This window comes from Octopus bimaculoides, chromosome 4 (genome assembly GCF_001194135.2).
Source record: "Octopus bimaculoides isolate UCB-OBI-ISO-001 chromosome 4, ASM119413v2, whole genome shotgun sequence".
Lineage (NCBI taxonomy): Eukaryota > Metazoa > Mollusca > Cephalopoda > Octopoda > Octopodidae > Octopus > Octopus bimaculoides.
The window spans coordinates 145,214,827-145,221,030 of NC_068984.1; the positions used below are offsets into that span (position 1 = coordinate 145,214,827).

Sequence of the window (6,204 nt, forward strand, 5' to 3'; positions counted from 1 at the left end):
ATTATTATCATCATCGTTATTATTATTATTATTATTATTAAGGTGGCGAGCTGGCAGAACTGTTAGCATGCAGGGCGAAGTGCTTAGCAGTATCTCGTCTGCTGTTACATTCTGAGTTCAAATTCTGCCGAGGTCGACTTTGCCTTTCATCCTTTCGAGGTTGATTAAATAAGTACCAGTTATGCACTGGGGCTGATGTAGTCGACTTAATCCCTTCCCCCAAATTTGAGGCCTTGTGCTTCTAGTAGAAAGGATTATTATTATTATCATTAAGGCAATGAGCTGGCAGAATCGTTAGCATGCCAGGTGAAATGTTTTGCCCGTCAACTTTGCCTTTCATCCTTTTTAGGGGGTCGATAAATTAAATACCAGTTGAGTACTGGGGTCAATGTAATCGACTTCATCCCTCCCCCAAAATTTCAGGCCTTGTGTCTTTAGTAGAAAAGATTATTATTATTATCACTAAAAAAGCGAGCTGGCAGAATCGTTAGCAACATTTTGTCCATTAGGGTCAATGTAATGGACTCATCCTCTCCCTCAAAATTGTGGCAGAATTTGAAACCGTTATCATTATTATTATTAAGGCAGTGAGCTGGCAGACTGGTTAGCATGACGGGTGGAATGCTTAGTGGAATTTCCTCCATCTTTACATTCTGATTTCAAATTCTGCCGAGCCTGTCATCCTTTCTGGGTTAATAAATTAAGTACCAGTTGTGTACTGGGGTTGGTGTAGTCGACTCCTCCCCCAAAATTTCAGGCCTTGTGCCTATAAGCAGAAAGGCTTATCATTGTTATGTTTATGTATTTCGTTGGCCTTGTGCCTCTGCTAGATATTACGTGTTTAGTTTCTGTTGACTGAAATGAAATATTTAATCACAAATAATGTGTCTAGATAATCTGGAATGATCCAGTTGTAAAATGAGAAAAAAGGCAGAACATTATTAGATTATTATTATTATTATTATTATTATTATTATCTTATTTGACAATCTGAGCTTCCATTGTTTCCAAACAGTTTCTTGTTGATCTTAGCAGACCAAGGGTCTCCTGTATGATTATGCTCCTCTTGGAGGTTGTACTCATTCATTCCAACTCAGCAGTATTCCATTCTGGTTGTTACATTCCATATCAAGCTAGCAGTCCCTTACCCTTATGCTATAATACTGGATCTCCTATACTATAGTATTGGACACCAAAATGGTAATAATTTATTCCAATGTTGCACTGCTTCACAAGATGGTAATATTCCGCTGCAGTTTTGCAATATGTTTGTTTTCCACATCAAAATTGCAATATTCCGTTCCAACTCTGCAGTTCTGTATATCAAGGATGCAATACTTTTTAGCTCTGCAGTATTGCACATCAATCGAATGAGATTCCATTCCAACATTGCAGTGCTGCACATCAAAACAGCAATACTTCACACCCAAAATGGCAGTACTGCACATTAGTGACATAGGTAATAATAATAATAATAATTCTGATGTGTTCATGCTTTCCATCAAGGTTGTGAATATTTCACATCAACACTGCAGTATATATTGCACATGGTGGCTGCAGTATTTTACCTCAACATTGCAGTGTTGCACATCAAGGTTGCAGCAATATGTCACATCAACACAGCACTGCTGTGGTACTGTAATATATCAATGTACAACATCAGTATAACCTTGTGATGTATGACTGTACCCCAGTTTAATTGTACTCCAACAGGAAATCGCTCCAAGATGGTTGTAATGACACAATTAAAAAAAAAAACAGAATGTTGGTTATTTATCCACATTGTTTTGAATTAATCATGCATTATCTCTTGGCCTTGAGATTTCAGTGATTTGATTGATTATTTAAAAAAATGACATAGTGGGGTATGTGTGAGATGCCAGATCTGGCTAGTTTGAACCTAAAACAGGTTGAATATTTGGGTCAGATTTGGCTGGATTAAATGCTGAAGGGTGAAACTATTGTTAATTCCTCTTGGAACTCTACATCCCATCAAAGATCTCTTGTCTGCTAATTTCTAACAAGATGAACATCTTGTCATTTCATATCTCCTCCCCCCCCTCCTCAAATCCCCTCTCATTTATCAATTGGTTGTGTCTATTAAATTCCTAACAAAACCATAATCCAAAGAAGGAGGGTAAAGGATCTAATCCTAAGTCTATTTGCTTTCCATATTCCGGAACTTTTTTTATATCTACCCGAACTTTCCTTGCTTCAAGACATTCTATTATTAGAGCCTTCCACATTGCAATATTCCATGCACTGTAACCTTCCACTTACAGGGATTCCCCAGATTCTGGAAGTTTCTAAACATTGGAAACTTCCACAGATTAGCTGGAAGTTTGTGAGGACCGGAATTAATTTTTATGACAAGTGAAATACAAATATTTTCTGAACTGATATTTAAAATATTTATTTTTGTTGTACACCTTGCCTGTTCCATTAGACCATTTTGTAAAAAAATCTCTTCTGTAGCAATAGTTGTCCAAAGACATTTATTTATAGAAATCAGAGCTTTTTGACATTTTGATGCTCAATTTTTTTCTTTAAATTATACATATTTTTTTTTTCCAATTTAAATAATTTTTTAATATATCACATGTCATTATAAGAAAATTAGATGTTTAGTTAGGGATTTTGACAACTGAAATTCTTGTAGAAAGCACTGGAATATTTTTACTCCCATTTCCTGTATGTCTGTAGATATCAGAAGCTTGTTATTCTAAAAAACAGAAATTACCGTAAATTTTTGTATCATAGCATTTTCATTTGTAATCATTCCATATTTTCAGCTAGACTCAATAAAACCACAACTTTTAATAAACATTATTTAAGTTTTATTTTGTTTTAAATCTTCAAGTCTTTTTGTTTTTGAGTGGTTGTGTGGTTAAGAAGCTTGTTTCCTAACCACATCATTTTGGGTTCAGTCCTATTCCATGTAGATTCCAATTGTAGATTTAGTTGATGGAAACTGAAAGAAGCCTGTTGTATAAGCGTCACAATCATCATTTTTTTTATGTCTGTATGAGTTAGAGGTTAAGCAACCATCTAAGGGATAATAAATATCCAATAAACTACTGGAGGGATACCTATGTATTTATATCCAAGCGCTTACTATTGCAGGGCAATATCGCAATTGAATAATAGGTATGGCTGGGGGTAAATTGGAAAGTTACCCAGGATTTATAAGACAAACAAGAAAATGGAGAGGATAAACAGTCGACCAACATTAGCCAGTAAACATTCCATTATATCTATTAAATGATAACAAATGTATTTAAGTGGTACAAGTAAACAAATGATATCAGCCAATAAATACGTAAATATATATATATATATATATATATATATATATAATGGTAATAATAATAGGGATAAAAATCCAAATTTACAGGCAAAAACTCAATTAAATTCAATTTATCAAAATTAAAATTCAATTTTCATAATATATAAATATATAATTTAGAGAAAAGAATCAAAGTTCATGAATTCATCCATGAAAATCCACAGTCACATATAGAAAAATTTAATAGGTAAATACACGATAAATAAGTATAATAAAATACAAAGTAAAAATAATAATAAAACTGTTTGACTTGTTTATATTTGATCCCCAGCATCGCTTGACAACTGGTGTTCGTTTGTTTACGTCTCCGTAACTTAGTGATTCAGCAAAAGAAACCGAAAGAGTACCAGACTTGAAAAGAAAAAAAAGTATTGAGATCACTTTGTTTGACTCAACCCCTGAAGGCGGTGCTCCAGCATGGCGCAGGCCAATGATGCTTAAATATTCGTAGATTGGCTTGCAGAATTTCTCAGTGAGAAAGAGGTTTGCCTTCACGCCAAATCGAAGATATCTACAAAAATATACATGCAACGGTCGATGGTAAGACATAGCGTACGATTTGAATAATTCGCTTGAAATAGAAAGAGAAAAGAGAATCGATCGTATATAATTCCTAACTGTTTTAAAGGAACATAGAACAACTAATTCCATGATCCTAAGTTGTGTAGTATTAAGGAGCTCATAAAAGGGTGAAATAACGTTATCTACAGTTAATAGAGGACTCAAAAAGTGAATTATATGGAAATATTATTTCATGTTCTCTTACTCGTACAAAACAGGCTTCTCATAATAATAAGCAAAAAAAAAAAAAAAAATTGTAAACCCTCAGCGGTTCTCTCCTCTCAGAGGGACACTTCACATCCCTTTTATTTCTTGGTAAACTCTCTTTCTCTCCCTCTCTTACTCCGAAAGTAACTGTAGATGGCAGCACCAAAAGTCGTCAGTTAAATTTCCCGCGTATATAAATATACATATACACACACATATACATACACACATATATATGTGTATGTATATGTTTATATATATATATATATATATATATATATATATATGTACAAAAGTGATTATTTGGACCTTGGGTATACGATTCGTGGTATGCCGATTAAAGAATTTTCACTGTTTAGGCTGCCTGATATAAGTGTCAATGGAATTTTGCAGCGTTCATTGATTTTATAATGAATGAGGAAAGAAAATGGAGTTCGCAAGAATCTTTATTTAGCAGAACGATCGTTTCCACCCATCCTGCATCTGTCCCCTGTGGGTGGGATACTGTACAAATGGTTGTGTTGCTTCCTCCAGTGCAGAATGCATCTCATCGGGCGTCTTGTTTGAAATAATATATATACTTCGCTAAATATACTCAGTTTCGTTTGACATGACCACATATGTAGATATGTATATATGTATGTCTATATATGTGTTCATGTCAAGACGTGTTTACTTACTTTTCTTCATTTTATCTTTTAATTGTTTACTTTTGACATTATTCTATTTTTTATCGTGTATTACTTTACTCTATGCCAGGTACTCACAATGAACTGCAACCGGACACATTAATCGGTTATAACCGGGAAATTGTACCTATCCACTAATATTACAGTCAACACCCTACTGGCGACAACAACATGCCAAGCGAAGCGATGTAGATTTGGCGAGGCATCTTATTTAAAACAAGACACCCAATGTGATATATTTTGCACTGGAGGATGCAGCGCAACCAGTTGCACAGTATCCCACCCACAAGGGACAGATGCAAGATGGGTCGAAACGATAGTTGTGTTGAATAAAGATTCTTGCTAACTCAATTTTCCGTTTCCTTCATTCATAATATATATATATAAATATATATATATAGACTATATGCATGTGTGTGTGTATGAATTTTGTTAGCGAAACTAAATTTAGCGGAAGCTGATTGGTCCACCAACGGTTTCCAAAGTGAGCGAAAACGCTAATCCGCTAAACGAAAAGTTAGCTTCGCTAAATAGCTGCTTGCGGATTAGTGGATCTGTGTCCATTATTGTATGTGTGTGTGTATATATGTATATATATATATATATATATATATATATATATATATATATATATATATATATATATATATCAAAGGTGAAATATTTAAGATTAAATCAAATTTCACTTGTGCCTCGGAAAATCTAATCTATGCCATTACATGCTTAGGGTGTTGTAATAATTATATTAGCCAAACAGGAATATCACTCCGTAGAAGAACCACTCTCCACAAAGAACAAATCCGCTACCAACAATACAAACAGATACAGGTCAGTGGACACATAGAAAGGTGTGCGAGGAATCTTAATCCTAATTTCCTAATTTTCCCCTTCTATCAATGTTCATAAAACACCCCAATACAACAAAGAATGAATAAAGAGACAACTTTCATCAATAAATATCTTCCACAAGTAAATATGAACACATAACATAATGCAGAACACTACTAACCTTTCAGTTAATACCACTAACCCCCATACATCCCATACACCATTCACATTACAGATCTATATCTACCCTAATTGCACCAAATCCAGAACTACTTACCTCCCTTACACATAATCATTTTACTCAGGGGCTGGTAGACCTGACATCGTTCAGTAATCGGTGTGCATTCAAAGCAATGACTAGTATTATTACGAAACCGGTATGCTTTTGAATCTCTTTAACAACTCACAATAATGACCTTTATTACCTTTATTCCTACCTCAGTTCATCTAATTGTGTATATCTATCGTTACTTTTCATAAAAAGCCTTACCTTCTTTTTGATTTCCAATGTGCATTTTCGCTTATTTTTTTTCCCCTTACATTTCCACGTGTAGTTTCTATTTTGTTTTTGTA

The 6,204-nt window shown here is 34.2% G+C and overlaps 1 protein-coding gene across 1 annotated transcript in view; it reads left to right on the forward strand.

The window, feature by feature from the left end:
• LOC106878757 (uncharacterized) overlaps nt 1-6,204 on the forward strand; it is a 401,005-nt gene that overhangs the window by 326,991 nt on the left and 67,810 nt on the right. The gene's annotated exons all lie outside the window — the stretch shown is intronic.